We start from the raw sequence: 11,973 nt of genomic DNA, 5'->3' as shown, positions 1-11,973 counted from the left end.
AGGACCGTGCGGCGAGCTGTGCTGCCCTAGCAATGGCGGAGGGGAAACTTTCTAGGGAGCAGCTGAGGCGTTCTTAGAGCTTCCTGGCCTGCTGGGCCGGGCTGGGCTGGTGCAAGGATTGCCTTGCCCAAGTAATAGGACAAGTTCTGGCATCTTGCTGAGTGCAGAGCGAGGTGAACAGGGTATTAAACTTGGGTTCTCAAACCGGTGTCTCTCCCTTTTGGCAGCAGAGCTTGGTGTCAGGACGTGTGCAGTAAGGGTGTGACTGGCGTGCTCTGCAGCGCCAGCAGGAATCCTGCAGGAAACCATCCTGTTTCAGGAGCTGGGATGGGCTGCGTTAGTAACAGAGGTGAAGGAAGTGTTTTTTGTCTTGAGTTCACATAAGTGGCTCTTATTTGTCTTTCTGTGAAGCAGTAAAAACTTGGAGGGCAGGGCATTTGGGGTAAGTGTTTTCCATCCTAGAAGGAAGAATATTCTGCAGCCCTACCACGCTGTGTGCAAGGCCACATGTTCTTTGAAGACTTGTACTGGAAGAGATGGCTGGGACTTGGGCCTGGGGAGGGGGGAGCTCTTTCCTTTGCCCTGCAGCTAGATGCCTGCAGCATCCAATCGCTTCACCACTCTGCTTCCATCTTTTCCTACCTGTAAAACTAGGATAATTTTCTCTCACAGGGGGGACTGTGCATTTTAATTATTCTGTGCGAAGTCCACTGAGACTCCTTGCACAAAAGGTATAGGAGAAGTATCAAATACTGAAATTAATTTGCTCAGGTGCACGCTGACACCTCCCACTGAATGCATTTGGCACTGCTTAACTGCATGTTAAACACCCTTGGGTGCTGACAGCTAGTGGAGAGTCTCCGGTGGCTCAGGGGAGCAGAGCCTGCGCTTTTATCACAGGAGAACCTGAATCCCAAGTGGCTGTGCAATGCAGTGTACAGTACTGACAGGCACGGGGTCCTGGATGGCAGCAGATTTCTTACAGTGTTATGTGGAATGCACATATCTTTGAGATCCCACAGGGAAATTGTTCCCTTGCCTGTCTTGGTAGCTGAAACGAGTGGTTCCTGGCTGATTTGCTGGCACTTGGCCAGCTTGTGAGTCTTTTAATGTTGTAAGATGCGCTGCTATGAAAAGAGGCTTTTCTCAGTGGTATGGGTGGGGTAGCCAAGTCCACGTGGTACTGCGAAGGGATGCAACATTCCCGTGTGTTTGTTTACTGTCTTAATTATGATGTCCAGCCATTCGGCTGAAGTCTGTGCCCCTAAGTGGCAGTGTCGTCTGTGTCCGAGTCTTTTAAGCCATTGTCTCCAGAGCTGCTAGCTTGCTGCTTCACTCTCCAACATTGAAGGTGCTTCCCAGTGTGATGAGGCTATTTGCGCGGTAGTCAGGTAAGGCAACAGGAGCTGTTTCTCCGCTGAATCTATGAATTTCAACAAATAGATTGCTCTGAAAAGCTGTCAAGCATCAGTTGAAGAGTTAAGTTAATTAAATCCAGAGCCCCATAATGGCAGGGCGCTCCCTCATCACATGGACTGAAGAAACCTACATGTGCTGTGCTCAGGGCTTCTAATGAGTGACTGAATCTTTAATGCCACTTCTGCATTGCTGTGGGTGTCTAATATATTCAACCTGTTATAAGTCAAGGGTGAAAGTCTGATGAGGATCTTCCCAGCATAAAACCTGATCTGGGATTCCTGACCTGTTGTTTTCCTTGAGATCCATGTCTTCTGCTGATGGTGGGCTACACTCAGTGACTGCTATCAGCTTTTCTGTGCACAGTTTCAATTGTTTGCTCATTCTGTTCTCAGATATTTGCCTCCCATGAGACTGGGAGAGCTGCCCCAGAGTATGGTTTCAGTGTGAGAGGCGGGGCGTTTAAATCTCAGGGCTGTAGTTGGATCTTCCCCCACTTCCTGTAGTGGCATAACTAGCCGGCCATACCACAGCAGTGGAAAATTGTTTTGTGTTCTCTTGCAGCTTCCTTCGAGTCTCAGTGCTTTGTGCTGACATGGTAACTACGTGGTGGATCTGCACACCTGGTGAACAGGGACAGCTGCTCCAAAGAGGTAACTCTTCTCTGTCAATATGCATATGCTTTACAAAGCCACTTCTCCCACCTTGTTTCGAGCTGGGAAGGAGAGAATGAATTAGAGCATTTTGGATGTGTTTTTTTGCTCTTTGCAGGGTTTGGGGTGGGGGAGTGAGGGCAAGGCCAGGATTTCTCTGGTGTCTATAGGTTTATTTTTTCTTTGAATCAGTTTCTACTCTTATGTTAGTGAAGATAATCTCCTGGATGTGAGCTGTTATAAGGCACTCCAAGCTGCTTAGACAGATGTAGTATTGCCTGTTCCCATTTTTCTCCATGGAGTATTAACTTTGAGGAGAAATGGCACAATTAAAATCAATATTGTTTCCTATTTTGTTGCACGTTAACAGCTCTTCTAGGATTATGGGCCAGTTTAGGATCCAGATGGCACTTAGCTGAACCATTGTGACTGACACTTTTCCCTCTATGCTGACTGCTGCATCTGCATCATGCATTCTTATGTAACTGCCTCCTTTATGTGGAATAAAACCAACTGGGTCATTACAGGGATGAAATGGGTTTTGTTAGGATGTTGCAGGATGTGTACTCAGAGGGCTGTTGTTCTATTCAGAGAGTTAGGAGTTGACACATGAAATTCCTTCGTTTTGCTGTTCTGCAAGTATAGCGCAGTCCTGTAGCAACCAAAACATTTTGTGTAACTTATAACACTGTTGTCACTGTCTGTGTGTGTGTATGGGGGGGGGGGTTGATTTATTTTTGCCACAACAGACGTCCAGGCTACTGTGGCTGAACAGGGAAGTGGTTTGCTAGACAAAATGTGAGCTATCCTAAAGTGTGTGCATCTGTTCTGTTCTCTCTCTTCAGGCAGCTGAGACATGAGCCTCTAAACAACATCTCTCCAGCATGTGGAGAGGATTTTGTAATAAGCCCACATGAGGCGTTGTTGCTTAGAAAGCCATTGTTATACAAAGTAGCTTACTGATGTTCAGCGCTATCCCCTTTCTCAGGCATTGCTTGGATTTTCTTGTTGACAAAGCTCTGTTTTGTACATTATGGCTGTTACGTGATTGGAAATGTGTCTTCTATGCCTTTTGAATTACAGTTTGGGACTCTGCAAATGTTTTTCTAGACCAAAGCACCAGCAGTAAAGGAGATAAGTGGAGACTTTCGTTCATTTAGGACCTGCTCCAGAAAAAGAAGTAATTAGCAATAGTGCTTTCATAGCTAAGGACGAGCTGGGCTTTCTGTTGACGAACTGATTTCTCCCCACCCCCCTCCCAAAGTACTCTGATTGTCACATAATAAATAATCTTGAAAATTACAGCAGGGCAAATATTGGGACCTTTTGGTCAGAGAGCTCAATGCACTTTTTCCTGGTGAACTGATTGATATGTCGTTTGTGCAGCCCTGCTGTGAGAGTCTGAAATGAGTTGCAAAGCAGAACTGAGTGGCTGGAAGAGCATGTTTCATAAATTCATAGATGTTAGGGTCGGAAGGGACCTCAGTAGGTCACCGAGTCCAACCCGTTGCCCTGGGCAGGAAAGAACACTTTTTCAATATGCTCTTTGAAATGTACTGCTCCAGTTGGATTGGTTGGAAATCTCATGTTACTTGAAAGCCTAGAATACAGCTTGCGAAGTAATGCTGAGATACAGTGCTCCTTCCTATTTGACTTCTGCTTTTCAAATTGCTAGAAAATAAACACGTGTAGTGCTGTTGCTTTTGGGCAGCAGTGTTTTCTGGCTGTGGGCCAGAATGACCCAGGTTGTGGGTGAGGTGGGCTGGTGGTAGGATCTGGCTGCTGCTGCTTGTCCCCATTGCCTGGCCACAGCAGAGGCTGGATCCAGTGGCCCTGTGGGATGGCGGTTGCCAACCCCTGCTGGGAAGTACTTAACAGTAGCTGAGGGAGGGATAGTTTAGGGCAGGAATTGGAGCATCAGAGCAAGGTGCTATGTGAGTTTCTCCATATGGCTGGAGAAGCATTTGCCTTCTGAGAAGCTGACTTGGACGTGGGCTGAAATTTAACTGCTTGCGCAAAGGGAAAGGAAGGGCTGAGGTCCATACCAGGAACTGTCACATAATTCTTGCTATTGTGTCAGATCAGAGCTTCTCTTTCTTGGTCTCGTGTAGTGATAGTTGAGGAGCATGGCTGTGTTCAATGGGACATAATCTGTTACTTCTGTGTTTCCTGGTTTGCCATCCTTTGGGCTTTGGGAATTAAACACTCAGAGGCATGAGGAGCACAGGGCACCATGAGGCCATGCAAGCTCAGTGTTGTACCAGTTCATTTTCCTTAAATGTGTGGTTGGGGTGGTAGGTGGTTTGTGGTGCTTGCTGGAGCTTTGCCCTCAAACTGGTGGGGAAGCTTTCCATAAATCTTTGTTTCATTATTGACAAATGTACTACCTTGTCTCAAGAGCGTGCTGCCAGATCTCTCCTCCATGAAGGGTTTGTCAGGCCCAGCATGGCCACTGGGGCTCTGTGCAGCTTTGGTCAAGTTGTCTGTCTGTCTGTCTGTTTGTCCTGTTATTTCTGCAGATGGAAAAACAGAGCTACTTCACACCTGCCGTGCTACTGCTGGGGTTTCATGTTATCCGAGCACACCATGCCTCAGGAATGTAAGCTGTCAGGAGCTACAATGCTGGTGTCACAAACTCTTCTAATTGGCAAAGGAGTCTTGGTAGCATAGGGCTACCAAAAGAGCTGAAACCTTTGTCAAACAAAACCACCCTGCTTATCACCTATGTTTCTAAGCAGAGGGAATCGCTGCTCTCCAAAGGGTGCTTGCTGTATGCATGTTTGTTTAAGGCCCAAGATAGTAAAAAAGCAATATTGTCTTTGGATCCCTAAGATAGACTTAACTAGCTCATATAACACCGTTGAAGCTTTAACACCTTCTCAGAGAGTTGTCTAGATTAGAAGGCTGTTTCCTTCTCCTTATTATGACCAGTATTGATGTGCTTTCTTAAAATCTTCATGCCATGCTGGTGAGTAGGCACAGTTAAATGGCTTGCTCATATAACCAATATAAGAGGTTCTACAGGTCTCTCACACTATATTTTGCTACTATGGGGCCTCATTCTGAGAGCTGTGATATCCCTACAACTATTTTTTTTCTTTTTCAAGTCAAAAGCAACGTGTGTTTTCATGAAGTCGATGTGCTGGGAACAGAAGGAAGTCGAGGGCACTGAGTTCCGATCCTGAATCTGCCACCTTTACCCAGTCATTTACTTGTTTGTGAATAAGCTTTCAGCAAAGCCTCTTGCGATGCTTGAATGAAAGGTCCTGCAGAAGCACAGGATGTTCTTGTTATTACCCAGCCCTTCTTGCAGAGTAGTTAGTGTAGTCCTGTTGGCTTGAAAGTCTCTGTGGCAGCAAGCGTATCAGCTTGCTCCACTCTCCCATGTTTCATTTAAATACCTGGATGAGCCTGTTATACCCAGGACCTACTGTATACCTCACATAGGATTGTAGCTTTTCTTACAAACTCCACCTCCCCCTGTGACAGTCCTGTTCTATAATTACTGATGTTCTTGAAACCAGATCCTTCCACATGGTACTTTTGGGCTGTGAGGGATGAGAGGATTGTAAGCAAGTGCCTTGATATAACGCACAGGGGCCTAAGGAGCAGCAGAAAGCTTGTTTGCTTTTGAAATTCCAGTCTTACTGGGTTCAATGAACTTCTTAACACCTTTCTTTTTCCCTCCCCCAAGGGGAAAGTCCAGGCGTAGGTCCTGAAAGTTCTTACCGTTACACTCCCGAAGAGGAGAAAGCATAGAAGATGTGAAAACTATGATTCACGGTAGATGAAAATTTGTCAAGCGTTTTGTATGTGGGATATGCAACACAAATGTGAAATCATGTCACTGGAATAGGGTGAGGGGGTATGAGAGGGAGGAGGGGGAGGCCTGTCCCACAGCTGGGATTGAGGACCCAGTGTGTTCGAACCTTTCCACAGATACAAGCAGCCTGTCATCTTGAGCAGGTCCCATCAGGTCTCCCTGTCATGATCCCCCCCCACCCTGGAGTGCTGGGCAACTTCACTAGCATTTGCAGAGTGCTATATATAATATTTTAAATATTCTTGTGTGAGTTTTGAACGCTGTCGTGACTTGCAGCTCTGCAGGATGCCTGCTGTGTGACAGTGAGCTCAGGTCCATGTGTCTGTTATAAACGGCGTGGGTGCCAGCAAAAGCTGTGCTACTTTTTTTTTCACTCTGAAAGTGGTTTTGTATAGCAGGGTATACTTCAGCTTGCAGAGCCCATTAGGCTACAAATTGATGCTTCCTAGAAGTTGCCTGCCTTGCTAAACGTGCTGTTTTGCTTGCTAGCAAACAGGCCATGTTGAAAATATGCAGCTAGCTGGATTGCTTGACTCCTTGTATCCCAGCACTTCTTGCTAGAAAAGACTTTCCTGGCTCATGCCAGGGGATGACTAGGGAACTGTCCCACTTTCTGGTGGGGGACACAGAGTTAAAGATGCACTAAACCAGATATTTCTGTTTGTTTGCAAATGCTGTGAAGAGATCTGGTGCCTGTAGAATAGTACTGCCTTTTTGATGGCCTCCTCTGGATTTCAGATGTCTTGTCTTGTTCTGTCCAGCTTTCCTTCTTCTCCTTTTGCTCGTGTGGCCACACTCAGAACTGCAAGGGATGTCACTGGTCACTTAATATTTGTTTACAGCTTCTTGGGCCTTGCTGCTAAACTGTTAAAGATAGTCCCAGAAACAGGACACCCGGTGTACTTGAAAGAGGAAGGGACTCTTACAAGTATTGTGATGAGCTGGGCTGGGAAACGGAGGAAGGCGTGCGTGTCCTAACTCAGCACGACCTTGGACATAACGAAAACTTCCCTGCGTGTAACGTGAAAACAAACATTGACTTAATCACTCTGCATTTTCAAAACAGTCTGCCACTATTGCCTAATGCTTCAGGAGGGTGACAGGAGGACTGGGAAAGGGAGCAGCAGTGTCCTTGTATTTTGGATGGGAGAGGAGGCATGACCATACTCAGAAAGGAGGTGTGATTTGCTCAACACCATACTGAAGGCAACTGGGTAAGAACTGGGTAATACCTGCTTTGTTGCTCTGTGCCTCCTCCTTTTGCCTGTTGTGGTTCCCCAATAGCTCCCTTTTTAAGTCTGGGAGTTGTGGAGCTCAGTTCTTTAATGGCTAGAGGGGTCCCTGAGGTTCCTGGCTGCAGGGCTGTCTAGAGGAACAAGAGTTTGGTACGGTGAAATACTGAATATGTCTCCATCTCAAGACCTTGCAGTGATTCAGATGCTTATAGGGGCTCTCCGGAGGGCTAATGCATTATGATGGCTTGATGGGGTCAGGGGCTTCTGGTTTAGGCTGTGGCAGGGGAGTGCCTAGACTGCCAGAAGCAAGGCAGGCAGTGGGAGCATCAGAACCTGCATCTGATTACAGATCCAGGAGCCATGTGTCCCACTGTGCAGGAGCTCCTGCCAGCCAAAGAAACCCTTCAGAGGGAAGAGAGCAGAGGGCTTCTTTTGGATCTGCTTCCTTGCTTCTCTCCACCAGCAGTGCAGCACAGTGTCCTAACCTTTTGCCCACTTCAGTTCCCCTGTGAAAAGAGAAAATCCAGCATGCTCTGTCACTCTGTCTGTCACGGTTGGTTTTCAGGAAGGGGGCGGATTCCAGTGAAATGTACAGTAGACCAATGACTCAGTTTGGTGAGTGAGGAGAGCTCTCTTGCCCTGTCACATGGCCTGAATAATTGGCAGTAACACGATCGCTGCTGTTTAGGCAGCGCCCTGCTCCTTCCCGTCTAGGCTTGAACTTCATCTGAGCCAGATAAGCATATCATAAAGCTGCACTAGGGAGAAGGTCAAAGAACTGGAGTGCCCTTGGGACGGAAGCCTGGACCTCACAGCTTTTCTGACTTGTTGGTCTGTCAGTGCTCATGGCAGATGGCACTCACGATCACTCTCTGCCTACAAGCAAATTAGCATGCAAACCTGCATTTTGCTCTGGGATTCCTTCGGCATCTGGGGGCTTAACTCAGTGGGCTCAGGATGCAGTGGCCACCTGGCAGCTGAGTATTCTGCCTTTAATAAGCATATGACATGTTGCGTGTTTTTTCTTACAGTAGCATTTGGGTGGAGGAGTCCCGTGGATTCCCAGTGCAAGTGCAACTGAAGTGCATAGCAGGATGCTCTTCAGAAGAAGGAAGAGCGGTAGTTGGAACCAGGAGCCTGGGGATGGGAAGCCAGTGGCTCCAGGGCCAGCTATTGGAACATGGTCTAACTTTAGAAGAAGCTGGGAGCTGAGGGTCAGGAATTCCCCGGGCTTTGTTCCTGGCTCCACCACTGACTTGCACCCAGGCAAGTGACTGGCGGCAGAGGGAACTGTCTTTAAGGCTTCAGTGCTCACTGAAATCACTGGGCACTCTCCACTCCCCAGCTCTGAAAATCAGGCCATTAACCATGCACTGTATGGGTTTCGTCCTCTGTAAGATGGGGGTAATGCTAACCTATTTCCTGGAGACTCCGAGGATCAGATCACTAAGGCTGTGCAAAAATGCATCTTTCCTCTTTAAAGTGGCTAAGGGGAGGTTTCTGTTTGGGAGCATGTTGGCTGTCACCTCGGCACTCTCCTGTAGTGATATGTGAGCTAAACCCAGTATGAAGTGGGGTTAAAGTCACAGTGGTTGTTGCTACCTGGCTACAGAAGAATGCAGGCAGGTTATACCAGTATCATTTAATACTGATGCACTCATTACCTCTGTCTGTACCTTAACATTTGTAAACTGCTTTGGGATTCCTAGAAGAAGGATGGAGGCTTATTATTTTTCTCTGAGGTCTTTATTTAGACCAGTGGGTTTTCAGCCTTTTTCATTTGTGGACTCCTAAAAAATTTTGCATGGAGGTACAGACCCCTTTGAATTGTCAGTGTGGGTATTCACATACTTTTGATTGATCATAGTCATCTTTCATGGATCCCTTAGACATAGTCTGCAGACGGACCCCCAGGGACCAAAGGTTGAAAACCATTGATTTAGACACTTGAGGGGACCTCTGCAGCTATTTCTTAGCTGCTGGGAGAGCTTTCAGATACGTTCCCATAATGTGTTGTGCTCCCATTATTAAGGTGCAGCTATAAGCAGCTTAAAATATTAATAAGTTCACGTGTTAAGACGCACAAAATAAGACGCGCACAAAAATCACTGCAGACCATCAGATGTTTGTGTCCTTGCTGCTCCTTTAAACTGCTTTGTTTATTGAGAAGGGGAAAGCAACCAGCACAGGAACTATTTGATGGTGCTCACAACTGTATCCCAAAGAACTTTTTAAGGGGAAAAAATGACCAAGTAAGGTTTAGTGCTGAAGAGGTGGTATAATGGAAATACTGATGGCAGGTCTTTCTGATTGTCACAGTGCCTGCTCCTGTACTGCAGCTTATTGCAATGTCTAATTTAGGTGTCAGACTTCCAAGTGGGTGAAGGGAGCACACAGATGCAAGAGTGCTGGAAGTTTGTTAGCTGATAAAGGAGTGTTGGGGTTTTGGGAACAAAAACAGTTTTATATGTTTGTCTATCCTGTTTTCTTGCACCTTAGTTACCTTTCCCAAACCAGTCTGTGCACTGAAGAAAGGGAGTTGGGTTTTACAAGAAATGTTCTGTGAAAACAGAAGGAGTTCATATGAATGTGGTGGTTGGGGAGGGTTGGGGGAGGATCAGCCCAAACTTAGGATTGTCACGTTACCCAAAGGACTTCTGTTAATCATCATCGTTAACCAGTGCCAATCAAATTTTCTTATTCCAGCACATATAGCATATGGCATCACGGATTCAGTATGTGCCAAATATCTACAAATACTTAGCAATATATTTACAAATATCTTTGCTCTGTCCAAAACTCCCCAGCTGCTGAAGGCAGGGACAATGAGAGCTCTGCCTTTTAGGTACAGTTTTGTAATCAAAGACAAAAGTGCTAGCTGCCGACATGTGCTTCTGGGTAGAGACCTGTTTTTGGCCTGTAACTGCTTTTGTGAATGTAGATAAATGTTCTTGTTCAACTTCTTTGGCCATAAAGCCGTATCTGGAGGACTCGGATTTTCACTTTATGGATTTGCAGGCAAACGTCTCATAATTACTAGCACTTCCTTGTTCTTGCTCCTAGGGCATGCATGTGTTGTTATGCACTTACCTTCCTCATGATGATGTGCTGGTGATGCATTCTGGGCTGGTTTAATAGTGAGAAATTGGGTTTCCCCTTAACATCAGTCGGCCTTTTCTCTTGCTGTACACTAGAACGGAAATGGGCACTTCCTCATCGGGCTTCCAGCTTGTGTGCGGTCTAAAGGTAGCTTCAAAATTCAGATGCTGCTCTTCCAGGGTGTGAGCTGCAGACTGTTTTAACACCCAGTGAGATTCTGGTCCTTTTGAGGTCAATGGGACTCTTACCACTTAGCTCAGTGAAACCAGGACTCCAGATAGTGCTCAAAAGAGTCTGGTATTTTTTTGCCTTCCTGGGGAAGTGTGACGCATTGCCAGAACTCCTGTTCTTGTTTCCATGCCTGACATAGTCCCCTCTACTCAGCTTTCTACCTCCTGTTTACTCTCCCCTAATAGCTGGATCTGTTCTTTCTTATCTCCTGTTTGCTCACTCCTTGGTTTGTTTGTCCCTTTGTTTTGTGACTCCCCTTCCTCGATCCCTGCTCTGCAGAAAGCTCCACCCTTTGCAGGGTGGGGTCCAGTGGTGGTTCCAGGGGTGAGATTATGAGCTGTTGCAGCCTCACTGAGAGCTGGGGAACAGAGGAGAGAAGCTTGGATCGTTGGGCTTCTGTCCGATTCTGTGGCCAGCTTCGTTTGAGGCTGCCGTGGGAATGGAGAGAAGGTGAGTGGTTTTCCCCGAGCTGCCCACTGCTTAACCACAACTGCAGGAGATGGCTCCAGTGGGGATGGGGAAGGTTAGGAGTCATGTGGCTCTTCTCTGCTGTTTTATTTCCTCTGGGGTCCTGAGCTTCTCCTCTGTTCACAGGTCAGGAAATGGGGTGCAGGGAGGCTTAGGAATGGTCTTGAGATCATAGCTAGAGACTTTGGGATCTTCCCATAATGTAGCCACACCCTTCACCCAGTGCTTCACCATTAGCCCAGTGCTAGTGTAGAATGGACAGGAATCTCCTGTTATTCTGGGATGCCGTCCTGTGTGACACTAGAGCTGCTGTCTGTAGGGGCTCCTCCCTTGTCATCTCCCTTCCTCAAGTTCCTCTGGCACTCTGTATGCTTAGATGCTAGATGGAAAGGCGCCAGCTTGACTGGGTGCCAGCAGAGATGGAGAAAACATACCTTTCTTTGTTTCTGATTATCCTTCACCTCCCATGTGACAGACCCACTAGTGCACATTGGGCCATGAGTGGCAGGGGCATCAGCGTTACAGAGGGGAGCTGCCAGTGGGTAGGTATCTCTCAAATCAGGTCAAAGGACGTGGTCATCGTGGGTGACCTGAACTTTCCAGACATCTGCTGGGAGGAGCAGTCGGCCAGGTCTGACTGCTCACGTAGGTTCCTAGCCCAAATGCAGGACCTTTATCTAACCCAGGAGGTGCACAGCCCCACCAGGGGAGACGCCTTGTTGGACCTGGTGCTGGCCATGGGTGATGACCTGGTGAGGGGGCTGCAGGTGCTTGACCACCTGGGCGACAGCGATCACCGCCTGCTGGGATTCACCATTCAGCGCAAGGTGGCAAAGGCCTGCAACAAGGTAGCAGCCCTAGATTTCGGGAGGGCGGACTTCAAGGAGCTAAGGAGAATAGTCGGGGAAGCACTGAGGTCCCGGAGGGGAGGGGAGCCAGGTGTCTAAGAAGAGTGGTCGTTCCTTAAGGAGACGATCCTCCAAGCCCAAAGGGAGGTAATCCCAACACGGATCAAAGGGAGCAGGAGGGCGCAAAAGTCCCCATGGCT

The 11,973-nt window shown here is 47.4% G+C and overlaps 1 protein-coding gene across 1 annotated transcript in view; it reads left to right on the top strand.

Moving 5' to 3' along the window:
- The first annotated feature begins 587 nt into the window (after nt 1–587).
- Nucleotides 588–11,973, top strand: part of PPARD (peroxisome proliferator activated receptor delta) — a 35,449-nt gene continuing 24,063 nt past the window's right edge. Inside the window, exon 1 of the mRNA XM_019514141.1 lies at nt 588–2,069. The gene's annotated coding sequence lies outside the window, so the exon portion shown is untranslated. The remainder of the gene's footprint in view (nt 2,070–11,973) is intronic.

The sequence above is a fragment of the Gavialis gangeticus genome, unplaced genomic scaffold (genome assembly GCF_001723915.1).
Source record: "Gavialis gangeticus isolate Ggan-Ray unplaced genomic scaffold, GavGan_comp1, whole genome shotgun sequence".
NCBI lineage: Eukaryota > Metazoa > Chordata > Crocodylia > Gavialidae > Gavialis > Gavialis gangeticus.
Note: the sequence above shows the minus strand (reverse complement) of the source record. Positions and strands in the feature narration are given on the sequence as shown.